Raw genomic sequence first — 27,876 nt, forward strand, 5'->3', positions numbered from 1 at the left:
ATTTATGACAATTGCTGAGTCCTGGGGTCATATGATCACCTTTAATGACCTTCTGACAAGCAAAGTCAATAGGGAAGCCAGGTTCACTTAACAACTGTGTTACTAACTTAACAATTGCAGCGATTCATTTAACAACTATGGCAAGAAAGGTTGTATAATGAGGTGAAACTCACTTAACAAATGTTTCACTTAGCAACATAAAATTTGGGCTCAATTGTGGCTATAAGTTGAGAACTACCTGTACTTTACTACTTTTACTAATAGTGTTATAAATACCGTGTTGCCCCCCACCCCCCAAATAAGCACTTGGCCTTATTTTCAGGGAGGTCTTATTATTTTTGAGGTGCAGGAGGCAGAAGCATGGTCACTGCTGTGTTACAATATTTTCAGGAAGGGCTTATTTTGGGGGGAGGGTTTATTTTAGCACATGCCCTCTGTTTGGGCTTATTATCTGGGCAGGTCTTATTTTTGAAAAAAAACAGGGTAATAATATCAATCACTTGCTTTTGCTAACCCTTGGGATGTAATATTGCTCATTTTGGCAACCCTACATTACACCAAGTACTGTTTTGTTTAACCATGGTTTAATGAATAAATCCGACAAAGAAATGACCCAATCACTCAGCACAGCGATGGCGAACCTTTTTTGGCTTGTGTGCCATAAGTGGGGGGCATGCACGCACTACAGGTGCTCCCCCTATTTTTACATGCCCAGGCTCCAGAGGCGTTATAGCTTCGGGGACCTTCAGGAGGCTTCCCTGAAGCCTTCAGAGCAGTCAAAACGACCCTCTGAGCAAACCTGAAGTGCTCGGAGGGTCGTTTTGAGCGCTCCAAAGGCTTCAGGGACCATCCGGAGGCCTCCCAGATGCCTTCGGAGCACTCAAAACGACCCTCTGAGCAAACTGGAAGTCACTTCCCGTTTGCTCGGAGGGCCGTTTTAAGCGTTCCGAAGGCTTCAGGGAAGCCTCCGGATGGTCCCTGAAGACTTTGGAGCACTCAAATCGACCCTTCGAGCAAACCGGAAGTCCGCTCCCAAACTTCCGGTTTTCCCATAAGGGTGGTTTTTTACGCTCCAGAGGCTTCCCGGAAGCTCATGAAGCCTCCGGATGGCCTCCGGGGGGGGGGGAGGCTCTTTTCGCCCTCCCCAGGCTCCTATAAAGCCTCTGGAGCCTGGGGAGGGTGAAAAATGGCTTTAAAAAAGGGTGAACTCAGATGGCCAGCGCGTGCATGCACGCTGGCCACCTAACAGGGCAGCGCCTCGCGTGCCCTGACAAATGGCTCACATGCCATAGGTTCGCTTTCACTGACTTAGCATGTTGTATAAATCCACAGCTGAGAAGTTTCATAAGGCAATTCAGATCCAATATTAAATGACCTTTGCTGCTTGCAGGCATTCCATCTTTTTCATCTAGATTTTCATTCCACTTAGGCCAAAGAGTAGGTGAAGAGCGGTTGATCAGATGAGATGGCCATTCATTAGGTCTGTATCCTCTGCTGGATACAATTTGTTGGATAGCGACCCAGAAGACAGTTAAATATTGAATGTGAATCCCCTACAGTCTGACAAAACAGCTCCCAGGGGATATTCTCTCACATCTTAGTAACTTCTATCTTATTTATTATTTGATCCTGAAGAATACTGAGAACTTCAGATACACAGGGCAAGATGTAAGCAAATTCAGCTTGGGTAATAGCACAACATTGTTATGATTGTGGGACAATAACTTATTTTCAAAATTCCCGAATGTTAAACCAAACATGGGATATCTCATTTATTTACTTATTTTATTCAGTTTATATGGTGGTTGATTCTCAAATTATTCTTGCTGACTATCAGTGCTATAAACAGCAACAAACAATTAAAATCTATGAAAAGGATGAGTGAAAAGGTCAAAATTCTCTTCAAGTAAATGTAACCTTAAATCTGATCTTTTGTTTTTTAAGTGGGTCATTATAGCTTTGGCAATCTACCTTTGACTTATTATATTTTAATTGTTATAATCAGAGCAAATGAATACAGGGAATTAATGGATGGTTAAACTGCGATTAATAAATGGTATTGGCTTAACTTGAAAGGAAAACTTCACATTTTACCCAGAGCTAACAATAAATTGAAATACTAGTTTGTGAATTAGACTATCTCAAAAGTACAGTCATGAAGTAATACTTTTATTAGGAATAACCAAACATAGACTTAGTGCTGAACTGAATGCTTAGAACTATTTAATGGAACACTTTCCTCTTATAATTATGGTATGAATGAAGTCTATAATAGATAAGAATAGAATTCCAGCCTCTGCTTGCAATCTATTATGCATCCACAGTGAATTTGTTCTCACAATACAGTATGTCATACAATACAATACAATATAATAGTAGAGTTGGAAGGGACCTTGGAGGTCTTCTAGTCCAACCCCCTGCCTAGGCAGGAAACCCTATACCGTTTCAGACAGATGGCTATCCAACATCTTCTTAAAGACTTCCAGTGTTGGGGCATTCACAACTTCTGGAGGCAAGCTGTTCCACTGATTAATTGTTCTAACTGTCAGGAAATTTCTCCTCAGTTCTAAGTTGCTTCTCTCCTTGATTAGTTTCCACCCATTGCTTCTTGTTCTACCTTCAGGTGCCTTGGAGAATAGTTTGATTCCCTCTTCTTTGTGGCAACCCCTGAGATATTGGAACACTGCTATCATGTCTCCCCTAGTCCTTCTTTCTCTTAAGCTAGACATACCCAGTTCCTGCAACCGTTCTTCATGTATTTTAGTCTCCAGTCCCCTAATTATCTTTGTTGCTCTTCTCTGCACTCTTTCTAGGGTCTCCACATCTTTTTTACATTGTGGCGACCAGAACTGAATGCAGTATTCCAAGTGTGGCCTTACCAAGGCATTATAAAGCGGTATCAACACTTCACATGATCTTGATTCTATCCCTCTGTTGATGCAGCCTAGAACTGTGTTGGCTTTTTTGGCAGCTGCTGTACACTGCTGGCTCATATTTAAATGGTTGTCCACTAGGACTCCAAGATCCCTTTCACAGTTACTACTACTGAGCAAGGTATCATCTATACTGTACCTGTGCATTCCGTTTTTGTTGCCTAAATGTAGAACCTTACTCTTTTCACCATTGAATTTCATTTTATTAGATAGTGCCCAATGTTCAAGTTTGTCAAGATCCTTCTGTATCTTAAGCCTATCTTCTGGAGTGTTGGCTATTCCTGCCAGCTTGGTGCCATCTGCAAATTTGATGAGTTCCCCATTTATTCCCTCATCCAAATCATTGATGAAGATGTTGAAAAGTACTGGGCCTAAAACAGAGCCTTGGGGTACTCCACTGCATACTTCCCTCCATGTAGATGCAGTTCCATTGAGGACTACACATTGAGTGCGGTTGGTCAGCCAGTTACGAATCCATCTGGTGGTGATGCTGTCTAACCCACATTCTTCTACTTTATCTAGTAGTAGGTTATGGTCTACCTTATCAAAAGCCTTACTGAAGTCCAAGTAAACTATATCAATGGCATTCCTCTGTCCAAGTCCAAGTAAACTATATCGATGGCATTCCATTAGTGGACAAAATTCCACTAATTTTGTCACATTATCAAAGAATGCAATAAGATTAGACTGGCATGATTTGTTTTTGACAAATCCATGTTGGCTTTTGGCTATTACTTTGTTTGCTTCTAGGTGTTCGCAAATTCGTTGCTTATTTTTTCCAGAATCTTTCCTGGTATTGAGGTCATGAGCAACTAAAGCAGAGTTTATTGTACATGAGCCATGCATCCTCTAAGGTTTTTTTTTGCAGCCCACAGAGTTGGATTGTTGCTTCTTTTACATATTTTGGGATGATAAGGGCTAATAGATTCTGCAGAAGATTTTGGCACCATTTCATCATTTGAAAGCCAAAATCTAAAACAACTGAAAATAGCCTCAGCTACTTTGTGACATAATGATGCAAAATGCTATATTTCCTGCAACTATTAGTGGGGTAAAAAAATGTTCCCCATCCCCCAGAAAGCGACATATCAGTAGTTTTCTGAATGAACTGAGTAGCCCAGGTTTGTATTTCCAATAATATTTTAGAGCAATGACTGTCTCTCTTGCAAACAAAATAGAGTAAGGCTTACAATTTTCTTCAAAACGATTGCCCAAATAGCTAGACATTGATAGTTCCAGTTGGTGTACACTGTGGTGGTTAAGGCACCAGACTAGAAAGAAGGAGAATGTGAGAATGTGAGAAAGTCCCCATTTAATCATGAAAGCCAGTTGGATGACTTTAAGCCTGTCATTGTCTTTCAGGATTGTTGTGATGAAAACAGGAGGAGGAAGATGTCTATGGAGATTCTCAGTCATCCAGGTCATGGTTGTTCTAAAGGTGCTTTTTGGAAAGGCAACTGGACTTTATTTTTCCTTGAAGACCTTTTACTTCTCATCCAAGAAGCCTTTTCAATTCTGATTGAATGGTGAAGGATGGAAGAATTTAAATTCCTTGCAGTCATCTGGTCATTAGCACTCTTTCCAAGAGTTGTTGAAGCCACTTGGAGTGCTACTGTCCAGGTAACTACAAGGAATATAAGTCCTTTCATCCTCCACCATTCAGTCAGAACTGAAGAAGCTTCTTGGATGAGAAGCAAAACATCTTCAAGGAAAAACGAAGTCCAGTTGCCTTTTGAAAAAGCATCTTTAGGAGAAAGAGGAAGATGTGTCAGATATGTTGGCTCTCTTGGGTTAGTTGCAAAAATAATAAAGATAAGACACAAATAAATGAATAAATGAATATGACTTCCAACAACTGATTGTTGTTGGAAGTTCAGATAATCTTGCTGTTCAGGATCGTTGGAGTTAAATGCCTCAACAGATGTAGACAGCTGGAGTCTTAATCTGCATCTCTTGGCTATTCTAGTTTCGTTAAGGCAGTTAATAGTTTGGACAGTGTCATCCTGCCACAAAACCCATGCTGCATAAATCCTGATTTTGGAATGAAGATCTGGAGAATTGCCACCATAAGCTGCGACCATCATCGTAAACATGGCACACCTTTTTATCACTGTTTGAGATGGTACTCGGCACATCTCTCAGAGTCACAATTTCATTGTTCAGTACAATACAATTATAGCACAGATAAGGAAAGGAGTAGATTTAGTTTGGGAGGGGAGCAGGTGTGAGTAGTAGCCAGCACATTGTATATGAAATTGTTGGCCACAAGGCAGCAGATGGTATAGTGTGCAGTCTAAGCCTTGGATAATGGTTGCAGAGGAGTGAAGCGTCTATTTTGAGAACACCTTTATTTTTAAAATCTGCTCATTGCTTCAGAACAAAACCCTTCTAATTTAGAACAGTCTTGATTATCAAAATGTGTTTAAAAGTACTCAAACCCTTACTTATTTCCATTTCCATCTTTATTGTCAAAGTCCTAATGCACTATTACTCTGTGGCAAAAACATGAAGAAAGTGCATTGCTCATGTTCTTCAGAGGGCGAGAAATTTAATAATTTTCACAAAACATCCATCCATATCTTCTCAATATTCCATAGCTGAGGATTCTTTTTAAAATGTTTTAGGAAATTCAAATCATTTCCAAAGGTGCTTTATTTTATTTTCAAAAGGCAATTGCACTTCCTTGGTTTTTTTCTCCATTGAAAATGTTTTGCTTTTCATCTAAGAAGTTTCTTCAGTTCTAACTAACTGGTTGTTAGCATTCTGAGAGTCAGTTGTTGGCTGTTTGAGAGTTGTTAAGGCCCCTTGGGGGGTTAACTCTATCCTCAGAGTCACCTCAATCAGAACACAAATGGGTATAGAATCTTCTTGGAACTGCTGAAAGGACTGTGTTATATACTCCCCCCTCAACAGAGGAGTATCTCTCCTCTGTTGAGGGAAGGCTGTTCAGTTTTAACACAGATGGCCTCTTTGACTTCAAAGCAGTGGTCTTTTCTGTCCAGAATGTGAACCTTGTTGTCTTTAAAAGAATGAGCCTTGTCTTTTAGATCTTTCAACAGTCCCAAGAAGATTTCATACCAGTATGGGATTCGATTTTCTTCAAAATGACTGTAGAACTGTTGGTCTTCCAGGATACTACTGCTGCTTAGGACACTCATACTTACATGGAAAATGGAAAAATTATGAATAAGACACTTAGTAGACCAGCAAGATTACAAAAACAATGCTAAGTAAGAGTACCAGTTTGTTTTGGTGGCTTCTTTGGATCTGAGAGGAAAGGGTCAAAACCAGTTACAAAAACAACTGAGTTCATATAGCAGTTTTTCATTCTGAGCTACTGTTTGCTTGTAGAAATTGCATCCTAAAAAATTAGCATGTAAATACTTTATAAAATGTGTCATGGAGACATTAAACAGGAATTTTCAATCAATTTCAATTACAGAAAGTACAGAGGCAGGGCAAGCACTTATCATGGATTAATTAAAAGGAAATAGAAATGAGCTAGGGTACTATAATTCCTAGGGTAGTATAATTCACACAGTGAACATGCTCTTGTTTAATGAAAGAAAAACTTTAATTTAAATATATTTTGAGGTAATAACCACCACTGCAAGCAATAAATGAATAATTATATAACCAGGTAAAAATAAACTCCAGAGCAGATCCAACTTTTATTTCCCACCTACGCAAGTAACAATGAGGAGAAATTGGCATGATTGAGGAAATAAATGTGCAAAACAAGATGGGAGTGTAAGGACCTTGGTGCCTTCTGAGCCAGGCTGTTTTCTTGTAGACATTTCATTACTAAACTAGGTAACATCATCAGTGCTAGTAGGGAGTCAGTTTTGTTTTCATTTTATATACCAGTGTGTTGTGGCCCAGCCGGTGCCGCTGTCACCAGACTCCGAGAGTGAGACTCCATACAAGTCAGCTCCAGAGGAGAGGTGCGATCCTGGACAGGATTCGGAGGCTGAACAGGAATCCGAGAGTCTGGTCGGCCACCAGGTGGCGCCAGAGGCATGGAGCAGCGGTGAGAGTGAGAGGAGGAGGACTCCCGATGCCCTGCCTTGGAGCAGCGGAGAGGATAGTGACTCAGGACCAGTGGTGGGTTCCTACCGGTTCGCACCGGATCGCGCGAACCGGTTGAAGACTGAACCCGGAAGTAACCGGACCCGGAAGTAACCGGGAACCGGCACCGGTCCTGTCCCTTTATCCCCCTTGCCATCCCAACGGAGCTCGCTCGCTCCCCCACCCGTCCGCACTAAGCTAGCTAGCCCAGCTAGCCGCTCATTGATTGGCTGGAGTTCAGCCAATCAGTGAGCGGGCTGGAGGCGACCCGTTTAAAAGCGGGTCGTCCTCCATTTCAAAACTCCCTTCTCTTCGCTGGGAGCTTGCTGCTTCCTTCAGGTAAGCAACTAAGCGCGGGGGGGGGGCGGGAGGCTAGCTTTGGCGAGGAAAGGCCTCTAGGCCTTCCCTCGCTGAAGCGGCGGGCTGGCGTGGGCCGTGCGGGCGGTGGGCAGCTAGCTTCACCCGGGAAAGGCCTCTGGGCCTTTCCGGGACGAAGCGCCAGGGTCGCGTGGAACGCGCAGCCGTCGGGAAGCTAGCTTCGCCCGGGAAAGGCCCCTGGGCCTTTCCGGGACGAAGCGCCGGCGTCGCGTGGAACGCGCGGCCGTCGGGAAGCTAGCTCCGCCCGGGAGAGGCCCCTGGGCCTTTCCGGGGCGAAGCACCGGCGTCGCGTGGGACGCGCGACCGCCGGGAAGCTAGCTCCGCCCGGGAGAGGCCCCTGGGCCTTTCCGGGGCGAAGCACCGGCGTCGCGTGGGACGCGCGACCGCCGGGAAGCTAGCTCCGCCCGGGAAAGGCCCCTGGGCCTTTCCGGGGCGAAGCACCGGCGTCGCGTGGGACGCGCGACTGCCGGGAAGCTAGCTCAGCCCAGGAGAGGCCCCTGGGCCTTTCCGGGACAAAGCACCAGGCTGGCGTGGGCGGCAAGCCTCCGCGAGGCTAGGCCAAAAGCCCCCCACCCTCCCCTCTCCAGCCTCGCCTGGCTGGCTAAGCCCTAAGAGTCTTAAACAGTCTTACCTGTCCTCCTGCCTCTCTGCCTGTCTGCTGCCTGTTGCATCGGAGAGCTGCTGATTCTGCCTGCTGGTAAGTAACCTGGTTTTTTTTCTTTTATTTTTTTAATGTATTTTAAAATAATATTTTATTTATTGTGCATAGAATTTTTTAAAATATTTTTACTTAAAAGTATTGAGTGTAGAATATTTTAAAATGGTTTACTTCAATTTATTGTGTATGGATTCTTTTTTAAAATTGTCTCAGACTATTTTAAAAAAGATTCTATCCAAAATAAATTAAAATAAACCATTTTAAAATATTCTATACTCAATACTTTAAAATGTATTGTGTATAGAATTGTTTTAAATTGTTTTATTGTAATTTATTGTGTATTGAATGTTTTTAATGGTTTCATTTTAAATTATTGTGTGTGGAGTAGTTTGAAATGGTACAGTATAAATTATTGCTGGTGGAATAATGGTTACAGTTGGTACAATACCTTAAAATAGTTATAGTATAAATTATTGCTGGTGGAATACTTAACAATGGTTTTTAAGGATTTTTTTTATTTATAGAATATCTTTTTTAAATTATTGTTTGGGAATTTTTATGTTTTAATTGTTTATAAAATATATTTACTACAAGAAATGTTATTCCTTTTTGCAAATGTTTTATTTGTGATGCAATATGTTGCTTTTAAGTGTACAGGTTGGTGTATGGTATGTGTCTCAAGGTGGCTTCTTTTCTATGGGCAGGCCAGGTTGGTGCAAGGCAGCTTTGCCAGATTTTGTGTGTTTCTATGTGATACCTGGTTGTTTAGGTAATTGTGAGGTGGTTGCTGGTTCTGTGAGCTTCCTGGCACTGTCTTTATAATTTCCCACAATGCCTTGATGGTTTTTATTCCTGTGGCTTTGTCTTTCCTGTTCTTAGGGTTAGGGGGGGAAAAAACACTGTTTTCATTTGCAGTCTTTGGGGGGTGGGGGACAAAAAGGAGAAAGAGGGAGGAGGTGGGGGAAAGTGGGATCCTTGCTGCTTTCTGAGCTTGGTGGTTTTTTTTACAGACATTTCACTACCAAACTAGGTAACATCATCAGTGCTAGATGGGGTTGTGGGGAAAGGAGGAGGAGGAGAAGTCGAAGGACAAAAAGGAAAAAGATAAGGAGGGAGAGGACTGTGGGGTCCTTTGGTGTTCTCTGAACCTGGTGGTTTTTAATTATTTTTAGGAATTTTTATTTATTTATTGTTTATAGAATGTTTATTACAAGAAATGTTATTCCTTTTTGCAAATGTTTTATTTGTGATGCAATATGTTGCTTTTAAGTGTACAGGTTGGTGTATGGTATGTGTCTCAAGGTGGCTTCTTTTCTATGGGCAGGCCAGGTTGGTGGTTGCTGGTTCTGTGAGCTTCCTGGCACTGTCCTTTATAATTTCCCACAATGCCTTGATGGTTTTTATTCCTGTGGCTTTGTCTTTCCTGTTCTTAGGGTTAGGGAAAAAAACTGGTTTCATCTGCAGTCTTTTGGGGGAAAATTGTTTGTGTGTGTGTTTGTGTGTGTGTTTTCCTGGCACTGTCATAGTTTGTGTTTGTGGGTATGTAATGTCCTGCAGTTATCTACACATTAATAATGATCAAGTACTAATAATATTTCCTTATACATTTTAATGACCTTTCCTTTCATAATTGGTGTTTTCTTTCATACTTTTAGATTTCTAATTGCTGTTTCTGTTAGTTAGCAATTGATAAAACAAATTCCACGTGAAAAAGTATTCAAAGCCTTCTTGGTTTTAATTGTCAATTTATTCATTCTTGCACATTCTAATATTTATTCATTTTCATATCTTTGTTTTTTCCACTGTTGTGCAAACACAATTCCAACAGCTGTTAACATGTGTAAAATTAAATATGTATTTATTTCCTTTGAAATGCAAGTAGTAAGTAGTAAGCTACTTACCTTCTGTAAGTATCTCTTTTATTGTTTTGTGTACTTATTTTAATCTTATTTAAGTAGTAAGTGCACAAAATAATAAATTTCCTTTTTGATATCTTCTTTTTGTAGATCATTCATTGGGGCAAAAAATTCAGTGACATTGTCTTGGCCACTCCCATCCGGTCACATGACTGCCAAGCCACTCCCACCCGGTCACATGGCCAGCAAGCCACTCCCACCCGGTCACATGGCCGGCAAGCCACTCCCACCAGGTCACATGGCTGGCAAGCCACTCCCACAAAGGAGGCCACACCCACAGAGTAGGTTCCAAAAAATTTTGAAACCCACCACTGCTCAGGACTTAGTAGGGCGTTTCGAGATGCCCGTTTCCGGCGCGCCCACAAACGCATGGAGCGTGGGCGTAATTATAGGCAGTAAAGAGCTCTCAGGTGCTGTTTGGGAGACGCCCTTTTTAGGTTATAAAACGGTTGACTCTGGAGAGGCTCGGCGTAGCAATCAACAAAGGACTTTGGACAGCAACTCTAGTCTGGGATCCTGGCAAGCTGGATTGCTGTCTTTGTGAGTTCTGTCTTGGTGGCTTGCTGCCACAAAGCCTCTTGTCTGTTGGTGTAATAAACCTTGTTCCCTTGTACTGTTCCGGAGTGTGTGTGCTGTGTGGGCAACGGAGGAAGGGGGGTCAGAACAGATTGATTGCTACCCCAAACGTATCTCCATTCAGCTATGATGGAGCAACTTCAGGCGGAGAATGCTCTCTTCGCACAGCAACTTGCCTTGCTAACAGCGCAAGTTGCACAGCTGTCTGCTCCTGCCAACCCCCCCACCCCCCACAGCAGCAACGAAGGAAATGCCCAGTGGCCATGCCGGATAAGTTTGATGGCAGTCCGAAACTTTTCCCGGCGTTCCTGGGCCAATGCCGGTTGTTCATTGCCTTGAGAGCGGAGGACTTTCCCACCGACCAGACGAAGGTGGGCTTTGTGATAAGCTTGCTCTCAGGCACAGCAGCACGGTGGGCTACGCCTTTGCTGACTCAGCCGAGCCCCCTGCTGGATGACTTCCAGGGTTTTTGCACTCATCTTCGGCTGACGTTCGAGGACCCCATCAAAGGAGAAACAGCCACCAGACTCCTGAAAGAGTTGCACCAAGGGCGTGGTTCTTTACTGGACTACATTACCGAGTTCCGGCTGCTCAGTCAGGACTCTGAGTGGAATGAGCCAGCCCTTATGGATGCTTTTCAGGATGGCCTGTCAGAGGACCTGCAGGATGAGCTGGTGAGAGTGGACAGGCCTCCAACGTTTGATGCGTTGGTTCATCTATGCCTCCGGATTGATGGCCGGCTGCATAGTCGGAGGCCTCGCCGAGCGTCCCGGGAGGTGCTGAGAGTGCCAGTTCCACGAGAGACTCCTGTCCCACGAGAGGAGCCCATGGAGTTGGGTGCAGCCAGACCCCGCTTGTCACGCACGGAGATGGAGAGACGGCGTGCAGGGGGGTTGTGTTTTTACTGTGGGGATCCGGGACATCTGGCTACGGGTTGCCCCAAGAAGGGAGGTAGAGGGGCTGCACGGTCTACGGCCCCCCCTCAACGACGGACCTCCGTCTCGGGAAACGGGGAAAGCCCGATCTGAGGGAGACTTCGGGTCGGGCACAGGCCGGAACAGAGGCGGAGGGGCCTCCACGACATCTGATTCTTGCAGCGCGCATTCTTTTGTCGGGTAGTCCGCAGGGAATACCAGCCCATGCCTTGGTCGATTCCGGGGCTACCACGAATTTTATGGATGCAGCGTTTGTCACAAAATATCACGTCCCTCTGTGCCCGGTAGACCCTCCGATGCGAGTGGAGACCATTGACAGCCGGGTGCTTCTGTCTGGGCCCATCAAGAACGCCACGCAGCCTTTGTGCCTGATCCTCGGGGAGCATGAGGAGGCCATTCAATTTTACGTGGCTTCGGGTCTGCATTTCCCCGTGGTGTTGGGCTTGGCTTGGCTGCGGGCGCACGATCCCCAGATCCACTGGTCGCAGAACCGCATCTCGTTCCCGTCCTTGCAATGCATGGACCATACCCATCATGTTTGCGCGGCTCAGGTGCCCAGTTCGGCCGAGGTGACAGTGCCGCCGGATTTAGCGGAGTTCGCGGACGTGTTTAGCGAGCAGGAGGCGGATCAACTGCCACCGCACCGGCCTTACGACTGTCCCATTGACCTGGTACCTGATGCGAAACTCCCGACGGGCCGCCTATACTCCATGTCTGAACCGGAGTTGGCCGCATTGTGGGACTTCCTTGACAAGAACCTGGCCCGGGGTTTTATCCGGCCTTCATCTTCGCCCTTGTCTGCCCCGGTTTTGTTCGTCAAAAAGAAGACCGGGGATCTAAGACTTTGTTGCGATTACCGGCGCTTGAACGCCATCACGATCCGTAATCGCTACCCGTTGCCTCTGATTCCCGAGTTGTTGGAGCGGCTCCGGGAGGCCGTGGTGTTTACAAAACTGGACTTACGTGGAGCTTACAATCTGGTTCGAGTCAGGGCGGGGGACAAATGGAAGACAGCTTTTGGCACCCGATACGGACATTTTGAGTATACGGTCATGCCGTTCGGGTTGACCAATGCCCCAGCTGTCTTCCAACATTTTATGAACGATATCTTTCGGGACCTTTTGGATCAGTTTGTCGTCATCTACCTGGACGACATCTTGATCTACTCTACGTCTCGGAAGGATCATCAACAGCATTTGCGTCAGGTCTTGCAGTGCCTTCGAAAGCATCGCTTGTTTGCCAAGCTGGAGAAGTGTCAGTTCTGGCAGACCACCATCGAGTTCCTGGGGCACCGTATATCCCCTGAAGGAATTGCGATGGAGCCAGGCAAGGTGGAGGCATTACGAAGTTGGCAATCTCCTCGACGGATGAAAGACGTTCAGAGACTCCTCGGGTTTGCCAACTACTACCGGTCCTTCATCCCCGGCTTTGCTTTCTTGACCGCGCCCCTCACTCGGCTCCTGCAAAAGAAAGTGCCGTTTCACTGGGGGTCCACGGAACAACAAGCGTTCGTGGCCTTGAAGCGCGCTTTTACAAAGGAGCCAATCTTGAAACACCCTGATCCCCATCGCCCCTTTGTAGTCGAGGCGGATGCGTCCGACATCGCGGTGGGGGCGGTGTTATTGCAGGCTCACCCCCCTGATGGCACCCTTTTCCCTTGCGCCTATTACTCTCGGAAACTCAATCCTTCTGAGCGCAATTATACCATCTGGGAGAAGGAGTTGCTGGCTATCAAGGCGGCGTTCGAAGCCTGGCGACATCACCTGGAGGGGGCCAGGCATCAGGTCGAAGTCCGGACAGACCATCGGAATCTGGAGTTTTTGACAACAGCGCGGAAGCTCAATCAGTGCCAGATCCGGTGGTCTCTGTTTTTTGCCCGGTTCCACTTCAAGGTCACGTATATCCCCAGTGCCTTGAACCAGAGGGCGGATGCCCTGTCTAGAAAGCCGGAGTACTCAGACCCTGCTGACTCACTGCCCCACGGACGGTCCTACCCGTCGAGTCCTTCGCTGCAATCCAGGAACCCGTGGATTTACGGTCGTTGATACGGAATGCGCAGCGAAACGACGAGTGGGTGGAACAACGGCGGGCAGAGGTAGGGCCGACATCCCCGTGGACCTTTGACGAGGACCTTTTGAGGTATCGGGATCGGCTCTACGTGCCTGCAGGACCGCTCCGTGGATTGGTTCTCTCCCAATGTCATGACACTCCGGCAGCGGGACACTTTGGCCTGTTCAAAACTTTGCACCTGGTTTCCCGTACGTTTTGGTGGCCTCGCCTGCGACACGACGTGCAGACGTACGTCACGTCATGTGTGCAGTGTCGACAGGTCAAATCAGCGACGGGAGCTCCTCCAGGCTTGCTACAGCCATTGCCGACCCCGGACAGACCCTGGGGAGCCGTGTCCATGGACTTCTTGACAGAACTGCCTCCGTCGTCCGGTTTCACTACGGTCCTAGTGGTGGTGGACATGCTCACCAAGATGGCGCATTTCATCCCCTGCCGGAGATTGCCGACAGCCCGTGCCACCGCCCGCATGTTCATCCAGCACGTGTTCCGGCTGCACGGCCTACCTGACCGGGTCGTCTCCGATCGTGGTACACAATTCACGGCCCAGTTCTGGAAAGGGCTGATGGCCGCTCTTGACGTTCAAGTTTGTCTGTCCTCGGTGCACCATCCCGAAACCGATGGAGGGACGGAGAAGGTGATTGGGATTCTGGAACAATATCTGTGCTGCTTCGTGAACCAGCAGCAGAACAATTGGGCGGAGTACCTCGCCGTGGCGGAGTTTGCGTTCAACAACTCGCAGCACTCCTCCACACGGACGACGCCTTTCATGGCGGGTACCACCCTCGTTTTTTCCCTCTCACCCCCGTGGACTCTCCGGTCCCCGCAGCGCAGGATTTCCTCTCTGAGCTTCAGGCGGTTCACCAGATGGTGCGCTGCTACTTGAATCAGGCGAAGGAGGATTACAAGTGGGTGGCGGACAGGTCTCGCCGTGCGGTGCCGGAATTGGCCACCGGTATCTGGGGCCGTTCCCTGTGGAGGCCGTTATCAATCCGGTGGCCTATCGCCTGACCCTCCCGCGCTCAATGCGAGTACACCCGGTGTTCCATCGCTCGCTCCTGATCCCTGAGCGGTCGGATTGTCCTCTCCGACGTCCCTCTTCACCCCTGCCGTCGTCGCCTGAGGTGCACGCACGGCCATCGCACAGAGTGACCTGGATCCGTGACTCGAGATGGCTCAAGGGTCGGTTCCAGTATTTGGTCGACTGGGCGGATGAGGACTCGGACGGGGGGTCCTGGACCGATGCGACGGCTGTGCATGCTCCAGCTTTGGTGCGGGCCTATCATGGACAATTTCCCTCTCGACCGCATCCCGAGCGTCAGGCCCGGGGGAAGGGCCCTGCGGTGAGGGATAGTGTTGTGGCTCAGCTGGTGCCGCTGTCACCAGACTCCAAGAGTGAGACTCCATACGAGTCAGCTCCAGAGGAGAGGTGCGATCCTGGACAGGATTCGGAGGCTGAGCAGGAATCTGAGAGTCTGGTCGGCCACCAGGTGGCGTCAGAGGCATGGAGCAGCGGTGAGAGCGAGAGGAGGAGGACTCCCGATGCCCTGCCTTGGAGCAGCGGAGAGGATAGTGACTCAGGACTTAGTAGGGCGTTTCGAGATGCCCGTTTCCGGCGCGCCCACAAACGCATGGAGCGTGGGCGTAATTATAGGCAGTAAAGAGCTCTCAGGTGCTGTTTGGGAGACGCCCTTTTTAGGTTATAAAAGGGTTGACTCTGGAGAGGCTCGGCGTAGCAATCAACAAAGGACTTTGGACAGCAACTCTAGTCTGGGATCCTGGCAAGCTGGATTGCTGCTTTTGTGTGTGCTGTCTTTGTGAGTTCTGTCTTGGTGGCTTGCTGCCACAAAGCCTCTTGTCTGTTGGTGTAATAAACCTTGTTCCCTTGTACTGTTCCGGAGTGTGTGTGCTGTGTGGGCAACGGAGGAAGGGGGGTCAGAACACCAGTGGCTTGCCCTTTCAGTGTTGATGGGAGTGGTCTTGATGGTTCTTTGGGAGGACTGTTGTTTACTGTTATCTTGTTTGGTAGTTTCTTGATTGGAATATTGTTTACTTCTTGATAGTTGGTCTAATATTAATCTTGGTGTTAACCTCTGCTCATCTGGGTGATTACTGGTAAAGGTGTCAAGAATCACTCCCACCAACACTGACAGGGCAAGCCACTAGTATATAAAATGAGAACAAACTCCACTCCCTACTAATACTGATGTTGCCTTGTTTGGTTATGAAATGTCTGCAAGAAAACAACTAAGTACCAACGGTCCCCAAAGTTCAATCCTGAGATAGAAATATTATCTTGTAGCAGTACAAGACAGAGTGCTTAGAAGATAGCTCATCATCATGATCTATTGATATTGTAGATCTCTGTCAGATATCTATTTCAGAATGTTACATTTCTAGAATTTTGATTAACAATATCATTTTTTTTCTTAGGAATTATTGGAATTGTTTTTCTTAAAAGAACTAATGGGTCATTTTATCTTTGCTACTGAAAGCCAGTTCCTTGGCTCAGAATGATGCCTCGTTCTTAAATTCCAAGTATACATTTAATTGTAAGAGTTTCACCAGAGTTATAGCTTTTAGGTTTTCATATTAAAACTATCTAGCAGAAATATAGGTAGGAGGTTTACTTCAAGACAAGCAAACTATCAAAGATTTTTAAAAGCCTGCATTGGTTGATTACACAAAAGGCAAGCAAGTACAAACCTTGATGCAACCTAAAAATGAAACTTACGGAATGTGCAGGAAACAAATTATGAATATTGAAATAAAGTAATAAGAGCAAAAATAGAAAGACTTGATATTTTTCTGTTTAAGAGCAAGCTATGGTATTTAAACTAATGCAATCAAGACCAGAATTGAAAAGTTTCAAATGATTCAATGTTTGTGCAAAGAGGCAAAAACAGTAGATCATATATTTAGCTTGTGCAAGAAGATGGTACAAATTGATTATGAATAACGACATAACACAGCCATCAAAATGATTCATTGGAACATCTATAAAATTTATCATGTGCCAATAATGAAAAGTTGATGGGAATGAAGAGTTGAAAAAATAGTTTAAAAATATTATGGGATTTCCAAATACAAACAGGTAAAGTCTTGGCTCATAACACATCAAATATAATTGTGGTTGAAAAGTAGGAAGTATGGATAATTTATATGACGATACCAGGGGATAGTAGAATAGAAGACAAAGAATTGGAGAATATCACAAAGTATCAAGATCTGAAAATCAAAATTGAAAGATTATTGCATAAGCCAACCATTACTGCTGCAATCAATACTGTGATTATTAGCACAATGGGTGGCATACCAAATATTTATCCAGGCAGTCTCTGAGACTCAGACATGATTGAATGGGGAAAAAATATTTATTAATTTTTTGGAGAAAGTACAAAACTACATAAATACGATTGTGCTGAGATTTTTAGAGGATAATATTCTGTTAACAAACGAAACTACTACAAATTCTACTACATGGAATTTGACAGCTGGACAATATTAATGAATTTTCTGTGTCCTTGCTATGGGCAAAAGATTGATATTGCAGCATTGGAAAGATACATATATCTATCTTTGTATGACTCTTTTCACTCAATGCATTGAAGATCTGATTACACTTGTCACCTATGAACCAATTGCCAATAGATATTGATTTTGTATGGACAAGTATAATGAAATATGAAACTCATTTATACAAAATAGAGTAGGTTAAAGATTATAGGTATCTCTCTCTCTCTCTCTCTCTCTCTGTGTGTGTGTGTGTGTGTGTGTGTGTCTGTCTGTCTGTCTGTCTGTCTGTCTCTGTCTCTGTCTCTGTCTCTTTCTCTCTCTCATTATGTACATATAATTTTATTGTTTTTGCATTAGATAAGTATTTACAGATTTATAACTGCTAAGAATTATAGTGAAAACTTGGTTTCTTTTCCTTCTTTTTTTATTTTGTTTTCAAAATGAGCAAATTCAGCATTTTTATATGTTGGGTTATTTTGAGGACGTATGTATTTGCATTGTAATTATTTTAGTATTTTGTTACCTTTTTTGTGTGTGATTGTTTTAAAAGCAATGAAAATAAATAATAAAAAGATAACATTCACCATCAGCAATATCTCTGGATTTCAAGTCTGGAAGCATTTGAAGTCAATCTACAGGCTAGAAATTTTGCTCATTTGGAGTGCTGCAGTCCCATGCTGTAGTCATGTTATTTGACACCATGGGTGGTAAATTAATACAATTTATTAGCCACTGATGACATATCAATGGAATATGTGCCAATGTGTGAAAAAACAGAATAATTAGAAACTTCTTTATTTTGTTTAGAATACCATGGATCTGTTTTCATATCTTTTTTCCCTAATGCTCCTGAGTGTTATTATTCTCAGTAGCATAGCGTCTCAATTTTCATTTGAAAAGAATATCAATGTTACATTCAATTGGCACGCAAATGGGTGCTTCAAGATAGGAACAATGTAATGTAGAATGTGGAAGAATTTTGGGAGATTTGAATGTCTCTGTTTACATTTCTTTTACAGAAACTTTCCTTTGTATAGCTTCTCAACATAGAAACCTCTTGGACTTTGCTTACTTTCTTTTTTCTTTTTGCAAACCAACAAGCAGATGCATATTTTGCATAAAACATAGGTTTTTTTAAAAAAAAAATCAACTCTCTATTTATATAGATGGTGGCACTTAGCATGTTATATTTTGTGAAGAGAGGAATATGGGATTTTTATTCTCAATTTCCTGTGATGGCAAGTGAGGCAGGGCATTGAGTGAACAATATTCCCTATTGATAAACTGAAGGATGAGCAATGGTTGAGTCATGATATTCCCTACATTTGCATTTCAAAATCAGCCACAAGACAAATGTGGGCCAGATTCAGATGGCTTTGTCACATACTAGGGAACAGAAACCCTCTTGGTAAAATTGTTTTCAAAGTTTTGGTGTTTAATCTGTTACCCAAACTTGCAATTATGTTCTTGCAAACAGGCATGTCAAGTTAAGATATGACAAAAACAAAATGACAGTGGGATCAAAGTAATAATTTAAAACATGCCTCTACTTGTTTAATTACAGCTGACATTAAAGTTCAAATTTTATGGGAACTATATGAACATTAATAACTGTAGGGATTTTCTCTGCACTAGATGTCTTTTATTGTAATAAAACATTTAGAGCAGCTACACAATTATATTAAAAAGAATATTAATTGTAAGCAATAAGATTTTATGGCAGAAAGTGAAGAGGAACTAAAGAGCCTCTTGATGCATGTGAAGGAGAGTGCAAATGTTGGTTTGAAACTCAACATTAAGAAAACCAAGATCATGGCATCCAGCACTCTCAATTCCTGTCAAATAGATGGGGAAGAAATGGAGGTAGTGACAGATTTTATTTTCCTGGGCTCCAGGATCACTGCAGATGGGGACTGCAGCCAAGAAATTAAAAGATGCCTGCTCCTGGGGAGGAAATCTATGGCAAATCTAGACAGCATACTAAAAAGCAGAGGCATCACCCTGCCAAAAAAAATGTGTATAGTCAAGGTTATGGTTTTCCCAGTTGCAATGTATGGCTGTGAAATTTGGACCACAAGAAAGGCTGAGCGTCAAAGAATTGAGTCCTTTGAACTATGGTGCTGGAAAAGACTCCTGTGAGTCCCTTGGACTGCAAAGCTATCAACTGGTCAGTCCTAGAGGAGATCAACCCTGGCTGCTCTTTAGAAGGCCAGATCCTGAAGATGAAACTCAAATATTTTGGCTTCCTAATGAGAAGGAAGGAATCACTGGAGTACCTAATGCTGGGAAAGGTTGAGGTCAAAAGAAGAATGGGACGACAGAGAATGAGGTGGCTGGATGGAGTCACTGAAGCTGTAGGCGTGAACTTAAATGGATTCCAGAGGATGGTAGAGGACAGGAAGGCCTGGAGGAGCATTGTCCATGGGGTCGTGATGGGTCGGACATGACTTTGCAACTAACAACAAGATTTTATAGTATTATATTCTAAATCTTGAAGGCTATAGTGATTTTTAAACATTTTTTGCCATTATTATGATATTAAAGTAGAGGATATAGAAGAACAACAGATTTTATTGTGCAAAATAGATTGAAACTGCTTTGAGTGTGGATTTGGAGTTTTTTAAAAATGCTAGATTACAAAAATGATATTGGCAAAGATGTTGTGGATCTCTGAAAATGGGTTCAAAAATGCAATAATATAAGAGTTAAATGGAAAACAATGCCAAAATGGATTTACAAATGAAACCAGTTTCTATCTTAAAAATTAAAGGGACATAGAAATAATAAATCAGAAGAGTATCTTTGAAAGCCTTCTTACTTAAGGTTTACAAAAGAAATGGGTGAATCAAGGAAACTGTTTCCAAGAAGTAACAAAGAGAAATTATTCAACCTGTTCCAGGAAGAAGATGAAGAAAATATGATGTCAACTTATGGGGCACTACTTGATGGGACTAAAGGTCAGGTTTTTAAAAATCTATTTATATATAATGGTGCACTTTGGTGGTGCAGTAGTTAGAGTTCTTTTTACTACTGTTTTCACTTCTTCTTTTCTGTACTTTTTATCTTAGTATTTTAATAGAATTATTAAAGAATGTTCAAAGATCACAATCATAGGATAATATAAAATCTAAGAAGCAGTTGATGAAACAAGCATAACAAATAAAAGCTCAAACTAAAAACTATAGGCCTTGATTCATATTCTGGAGGTTGGTTGTACTTTCTATGAAAATAACAGCACTGATCCATTATTATTTATTCATTAGCTATTTATGTCAGTTGAGGTGTCCCACCAAATTATCTGCTTACTCCTTAATTCTCATGACCATTTGTTTAATGGAATAGTAGCTTTAATACGTTTTGTAATCTTTCTGCATTATTTATTGACTTGATAGCTTTGTATCGTTCAACAGTTGCACCTGTTCCTAGTTTGGGATGCTCTGCTTATGCCCAGGACACCTCCCAGATGGTCTGTTCAAATGCACTTTATGTGGGATTAGACTCTCTCTGTAAGTTTCAGATGATGAAGAATGCAGAAGAATGGACACACGTAACCCCTCTGCTGTGAGGACTGTGCTGGTTGCCAATTTATTTCTGGGTCAAATTCATGGTGCTGGTTTTGACTGTTTTTCCTTTAATAATTCTTCACTAAGCAATAGTTCTAAAGCAGTATTGTAATATTGGATTTAATTTCCTAGTCCTAAAATATGTGCCAATGAATTGTAAACTGTTCTTTTAAATTTGGAAACAGAGCCTACACAGCATAAAATTAGGTGTGGTTCACAATTTCAGATATTTTTTTTTAAAAAAATCTATATATCTCGAGATTTCATTCATGTTTTCCTCTGGAAATTTCTTTTTGCAAGTAGCAAGAAAAGAGGTTATGATTAATGTTTTTCTTCATTTCCCTCTCTTTTACAATGGAGTGTGGGTTATTATAACAGGATTTTATGCATGTAAGTTTAGTGTGATTCTTGTTGGAGACCTATAAAAGAATTCAATCTCTTGATGCAGATGGTATGTTAGAATCAAGAGTACAAACAAACAGTCCTCTGGTGTTCTGCCAGGCTTTGTAAGGAAACATTTCATGCTGTGAAACTATCTATTAATAATGTAGATGCTTATCAGCCAGATACCAAGTGTATGATATATAAAAGGGTGCCAATTCAACATTGTAGTGATAGATCATGTTAGGTAAGGGAGAAAAACAGTTCTGTACAGCACATAAAAATAGGGGTGAGAACTTCATTTACTCTTCTGGGATGAGAACTTCATTTATTCTTCTCTTTTCTAAGGAGAATTTTTGAATGTTGATTCCTGAGAACTTTCTGGCCAGTCCCTGCAGTTTCTCTACAAGATTTCAGAACCACTTTCCCATTGCCTCCTTCCTAAGACTGAAAGAGTGTGACTGATCTAAAAACATCCAGCTGACTTTATGCTTAAGGTGGGAACATAAGTCATGGTCTTCTGGTTTCTAGTCTTGTGTAATACCTGGAAAGCCATAATTTGGGAACAAGCATGGGATTGAAGCTCTACCAGAAGAAAAAGGAAAGTCACCACATTATATCTTAGGGCAGGCAGCTCTTTGAACTTTTGTTCATATTTTGTTCATATTGTTGCAGTAACACACCTGGTTAACCAAGTAGAGATTATTACTATTCATATCAATTAAACTAAAGTAGGCTGAATATTTCCTTCACTCTTTAATTATTCTACATGAATTTGATCTATGGAAAAAGTTTGCTTTGAATAATAAGATACATTTGAGATGCAGACAACACAGATGCATCCACAATAGCCTATGCAACTTCAACAGTGAAGGGACACAGGGCAGAAAACATCGTGTAGCCAAGAAGGCTCCACATAGATTTGCACTACTCAGGTGATCCCGAGGACACAGATTAACCTTCAAGTGGCCTCAACAACTCTCTAAAAGGATGCAAATGACCAGCTGTCTGCAAGGAACATAAATCCTTCCATTCCCCACCATCCAGTCAGAGCTGAAGAAGCTTCTTGGAGGAGAATTGAAACTTCTTCAAAGAAAAACAAGAAAGTCCAGTTGCCTCCTAAAAAAGCACCTTTGGGACTGGTCTATTTAGTTTTTGAAACAGATAACAAAGCTTCCTTTCTGTTAGGTTGATGACATTCATCTAGGCTTAATGGATAGTTCTACTGGCAGGAGCAGTTTAAGATCAGGTTTAAAAATGAAAAAGGATAAAGTTTAATTCTGATTCATGTGCGGAAAATACACAACAGCAGAAACCCCTTCCAAATGTGTGCTTATTGCAATAGAATTAGCAATCTAGACTGAAATATCTAGCAGTTATAGCAAAACTATAGTTAAGTGCAGTAGTGGTTGCCCATCAGGAGATATGAACCACTTAAAAAGAAACTCTAACAGAACAATCACTTGTAAGAATATATAAAGAGAAAATTTACTAATTTAAAAAGAGAAAGGGAAAGAATAGAGGGAAAATTGCATAGGAGACAATATTCCATGCCAAATTGCAACTGCCTGAAAATAACAGATCTTACTTCATAGCAAACTTGTAATTGCCCAAAACTACAAAGAAAAGGCAATACAGATAATGTTCATTTAAGGTTTTAGAGATCCAGTTCAAATTGTCAGTAAATTGGCCGTTCTTGCCTAAGTTGATCTTGATGTACCCATTGGGATGGATGGATGGGTACACTTTAGAGAATTGCAAAATGAACAAATTCACCTTCTTTGAATTCTTCACATGAGGACCCAACCACAGCCATTCTTGTAGTTCCTATTCTTTTTTGTATGGTACTACCTTTCCAGAAGGGACATGGCAGCTCAGTGGCTAAGATGCTGAGCTTGTCAATCAAAAGGTCGGGAGTTTGGTGGTTTGAATCCCTAGTACTGCATTATGGAGTGATCTCTCATTACTTGTCCCAGCTTCTGCCAACCTAGCAGTTTGAAAGCATGTAAAAATGCAGGTAGAAAAATAGGAACCACCTTTGGTGGGAAGATAACAGTGTTTTGTGCGCCTTCAGCATTTAGTCATGGTGGCCACATGACCATGGAGATGTCTTCAGATAGCGCTGGCTCTTCGTCTTTGAAACGGAAATGAGCACCACCCCCTAGAGTTGGGAATGACTAGCACATATGTGCGAGGGGAACCTTTAGCTTTACTTTTTACTTTTCCAGATGGCCTGACTCTTGAAATTCTTAATGTAATTTAAAATAAATTTCAAATTTATTGAACTGTACTGACAAAGAAATATAAGACAAAGAAGCAAACTGTTGTAGAAGCGCATGACTGTTTTTGAGCAGGTAGAGAAGAGTATTGGTCTATGAAAGATAGAATGTGCATATGACTGCACTGCATATCCACTATTTAGTACCTCTGCATGTAACAAAGCTGGGAATCACAGGACTAGATGAGGTTGTACTACAAATAAAGCTCCTGTTATGGAATTCTTTAATTATTTAGTTTAATACTTGAGTGCTCTGCATCCTGACACTATTCCTACCTTTGCTGGACTGCATTCTACCTTTCTTGCTGGACACCATTTTTCACCACTTATAGTACGTATATTATCATGTGCAGAAGTAAGAATGGACAATCTAAAATGCACTTTCTTTAAGCATTGAAAAAAATCCCTTCCTTAACAAGCAAGCACTGGAGCTTTGATATCCAAGAGAAAAGGAGATTTCTATTCTCACTTTGACGGAAACTAGATTTTGATGAAAGCACAGCTGCTAAATTCAAACACGTTGATTTTTTGGCTGCATTCATTCAGAAGACAGGAAGAGGACAGTGCTTTTGACATACATGAGCTACTTTGATTCCCTGCATATTCACCCATGAGACACATCCTCTGGATATATTACTCGTGTGCTAGGTTTCATGATGTAATGCCAGCTTATTTTTACAGATTTTTCCCTGTTCTGCTGCCTGATATTTTTATTTGCCAGGAAGAAAATCCCTATGGATTGGTGAGCAATGAGAGAGTCTTCAAAGGACATATAATTTTCAGTTTTCAAAAAGATCCTTAAAAACTTATAATTTAAAACGGTACTTAATGGCTGTGTCTGCCGAATATGTTGCCATTAATTTATTCTAAGAATGAATTCTAAAATCTATGATTATCTAGTTATCTGCCTTGAGTGGGCAGAGTTCAGAAAGGTGGCTTAAAAGGTAATTTAAATTTTGTTTAAAGAGGGTAAATAGAATTGTGCTGGGATTTGCCCAAGATATTTTTGATCGAATAAAAACCCCAAAGCTAATATGTATGTGTGAAAATAAGATTTGGCAACTGGTACAGCACAAAGCCTTTTGACTGCAGCTGCTCAGAGAATGACCTATATTAAGAATTGTAAGTGCTGCCATGAAACAATTTAGTGTACAGTAGAAGAAAATTACCTGCAGGGGCTAATGCCTAGTAATGCTTATTTTTCACATAAAATAGAAGTCACATAATCTATGGGTGCTTTGTGCAGTGAGTTCCAACTCTATGATTATATTTGATCAATCATGAGACCTTCTCTAGCTTGAAAATGAATTTTGTGCCTCTAAAATATCTTTTTGGTAGAGTACCCTAATCATGATAATGATAGCAAAGGACTTTTTCTAATTCATTGCTAGAATTAGTCCAGTGTTTCCATTTGTTTCATTCCATTAACAGGGCAGCTTTTCTAAGCCATAAAAAGATGATGGAGTCGCCCAGACTTCTGAAGCAGAGCCATATCTTTTTTTGCAGCCCAAAGCTTACTGTCAGCCTTTGCGTCTTATGCCTCAAGTCTAAAATAGAAGTGGGGAACTATGGCCCTCTTTATAACTTGTGGACTTCAACAGCCAGAATTCCTGAGCCAACATGGTCCATCATTCCCCACCCTTGCTCTAAAACTTGGATAGGACCAGGATACATTTTTAATTTTAATTTAGTTTCACTTAAATGTAATTAAAATGGTTTAATACAGCAACTCCAATTATTTCTTCTATATTTCTTCTAATAGTTCTCTCCTCTACTGCCTTGAAAATGATAAGTTGCCCACATCCCCAATTCTTAGATTGGTTTTAGGTAGCCCATACCTTTTTGGGGTCTTGCTCTCAAGACATTTAAAGATAAAGTAAGAGTGTTCAGTTCCCCACATTAGATTTCTTTTGTTTTACAGCTTCCCTGTTAGCCTCCTTTATAATTTCAGTTTTTTATTTATTTAAAAACATCTGAAGGGAGAAGAATACAGGTTCTGTCCCTCCTCCAAGCTCTTAAAAGGGTTTGGCTGCCAGAGAATGGGATAGCTGTTAATATGCCAGAATGCTGGTGGCCCACAGAGCCATACCTAAAGCTGTGGGATGACTCCTATTGTTTGCTATTTCATTAAGCAATTGCCCCTGTGCCTTTTTGAATGATGAGAAACAAACTTCTGAGCAGCAAATGAACTGCTTTGTTTTAACAAGAAAGGCAACCAAAATTGCATGCTAATTTCTCTCTTCATTCAGTTAAAAAAAAGCAGTAGAGAGTATTGAGCCAAAATGAAACTGAATAATTGTGCCATGATCTTGCATATTAAGTGAAACTTAGGAAAATAGTCTCAGCAATAGTTATTTGCTCCCTATCATCTCTGCTGGTAAAAGCTAACAAGATCTAGCTGAGCTTCCTGGAGGCCAAAGAACTTTTAAATGCACACTAAGAATCAACTGGGAAGAATATTTCCAAAAGTTGTAGACTCAAAGATTAAGCCCTCACCTCAGTAATGAACTGGACTCCAAGCAACACATTTGTGAAAGGGAAATAAAGAGAGATGCAAACATATTATGCAGTCGCCTAGTTTTTCAGAGCATTGGCCTATCCTAGCTGCCTCATTTTGAGGGGGACTTAGACCAGGCTTTGTTGACTAAATGCCCAATGTGAGAATGGATGAAATATTGAAAGCCCTGATCTCTGGATTTCCAATGAACATGGCCAACTGACCATTCTAGGGAGAGTTTCCTCCAGAATAAAGTCCCAAATGTGCTTTTTCAAGAGGCAACTGGATTTTCTGTTTTTTCTTTGAAAACGTTTTACTTCTCATCCAAGAAGCTTCTTCAGCTCTGACCAGATGGTGAGAGTCAGAGAAGAAGGTTCTCTGAGAAGAACCTCATCCAAGAAGCTTCTCCAGTCAGAAGCTTCTTGGATAAGAAGCAAAACATCTTCAAAGAAAAACCAGAAAGTCCAGTTGAAAAAAAAAACACCCATGAGACAACCATGACCTGGATGACTGAGAATCTTCGTAGGTTTTATAAAAACAAAGGATCGTTTTTATGACTTTCTTGGGCTAGGGAATGTCCTAAAATCACAAGATTGTCCCTACAGCTGTGGTCTATAGGAAACCTCAGGAGCTGTGCTTTGAAGCAGCTGATGAACCATTCAGCAGGAGGGGGTGGGGGAGACAAAGACTGAAATCACTTCACTATTGAAAAATCAGCCATTTTGGATTTTTTTTTTCATATGAAAGTCTGGATCTTGCACACAGTTCTTAGTAATAAAGCAGCAAATAATAGACAGATGGTATGGCAGTGCACTTTCCCCCTTAGATATCAAGATACTTTGTGCCATTCTTGAAAATGGAATACAGATACTCAGCGTAAGTCCCAAATTCACACAAATCTCTGAAGCTTCCTGAGATGAGTTATTCAAGACTAGGAATCTTGTTCATCAGATGCAGGCAGCCTATTTTGCTATCTATAATCTCATATTTTTCCCTTGTCATTCATCTGTTCCTTAATACTAAATACACACATATAAACAATATCTTGCAGGAAATGATGGAGCTGAACCCCAGTTAAAAGTATGTATAATGAACCTGGTCTACCACTATGTAGTGAATCCTTAAAGATGGAACAGCTAGTATGTGATTCATTTGGATAGAAAGCATTCATCTGAAGTTTCCTTTAAAAAAGTTAACCTAGCAATTAAAAGCTGATCAAATCAGTGAGAACTCCTGAAACCTTAAGTTAAACAGCACATTTCATCTCAGGCTATAGTAACCTGTAGATGAGACATTGAGGTTAGGTGTGAAATCAGTCCAGCTACTCAGCCTGGGTCTAGTAAGTCAGAAACAACCTGAGCCTCTGAAGACAGTATTTCTGCTTAGTGATGCAAACACCCAATAGTAATTCAGTTAGTCAGAAGCCACAGGCAGAAATCAACTCTTGGCCAATTCTATTTATTTCTTTTTGCTTATATGCATGGGAAGCTAACGTTGATAGGCTATTTTTATTTTCCATTTTACTTTTATATAGACACTCATTTTATAAGTGTCAAGTGGCATTTCACTTCCCGGATTCATGTAGCAAAAAATTCTGAGGAAAAGTTCTGTTTTTCCTTTTACTACATCCATCATATTTCCAATTCTTTTGCTATCATCATAAGAATCTCAGGTTTAAATGACAAAAATCTTACCGTTCCTTTTCACAGGCAATGTTCAGTAACACTGTTCTTTTATTTAAGGCTACTATATGACAAATCTGTCAATTTAGAGCTAAGTGTTATAATCAGCACATTCTTTCAAAAAACACATTAGACACTGTATAATCTATATCAAATCACCAATCTATCATTGCATTACTTAAAATATGCCACAAAGGACAATGCCATTAAGGGCTACTTGAGTTATCTGGGTAAGGTAATGTGCATATAATTTGTGTGTCTGTATTTTACACACAAAAAAAAAATGAATGTACTTCAAATTTTATGGACTTCCCAAATTTGTTCTGCTAAAATATATGAATCTGCATATTATAGTTTCCTGTATATTGAGGCAGAGAAAGAACAGTTGGAAGATTCAGACAATCAGTTTTTCAGTTATCTGAAATTGG

The 27,876-nt window shown here is 42.0% G+C and overlaps 1 protein-coding gene across 1 annotated transcript in view; it reads left to right on the forward strand.

Annotated features, from left to right (window-relative positions):
* The window catches only part of TP53I11 (tumor protein p53 inducible protein 11), a 373,245-nt gene that overhangs the window by 227,337 nt on the left and 118,032 nt on the right, over window positions 1-27,876 (forward strand). The window lies entirely within an intron of this gene.

This window comes from Natrix helvetica (assembly GCF_964273705.1).
Source record: "Natrix helvetica genome assembly, chromosome: 1".
NCBI classification, from domain to species: domain Eukaryota; kingdom Metazoa; phylum Chordata; class Lepidosauria; order Squamata; family Natricidae; genus Natrix; species Natrix helvetica.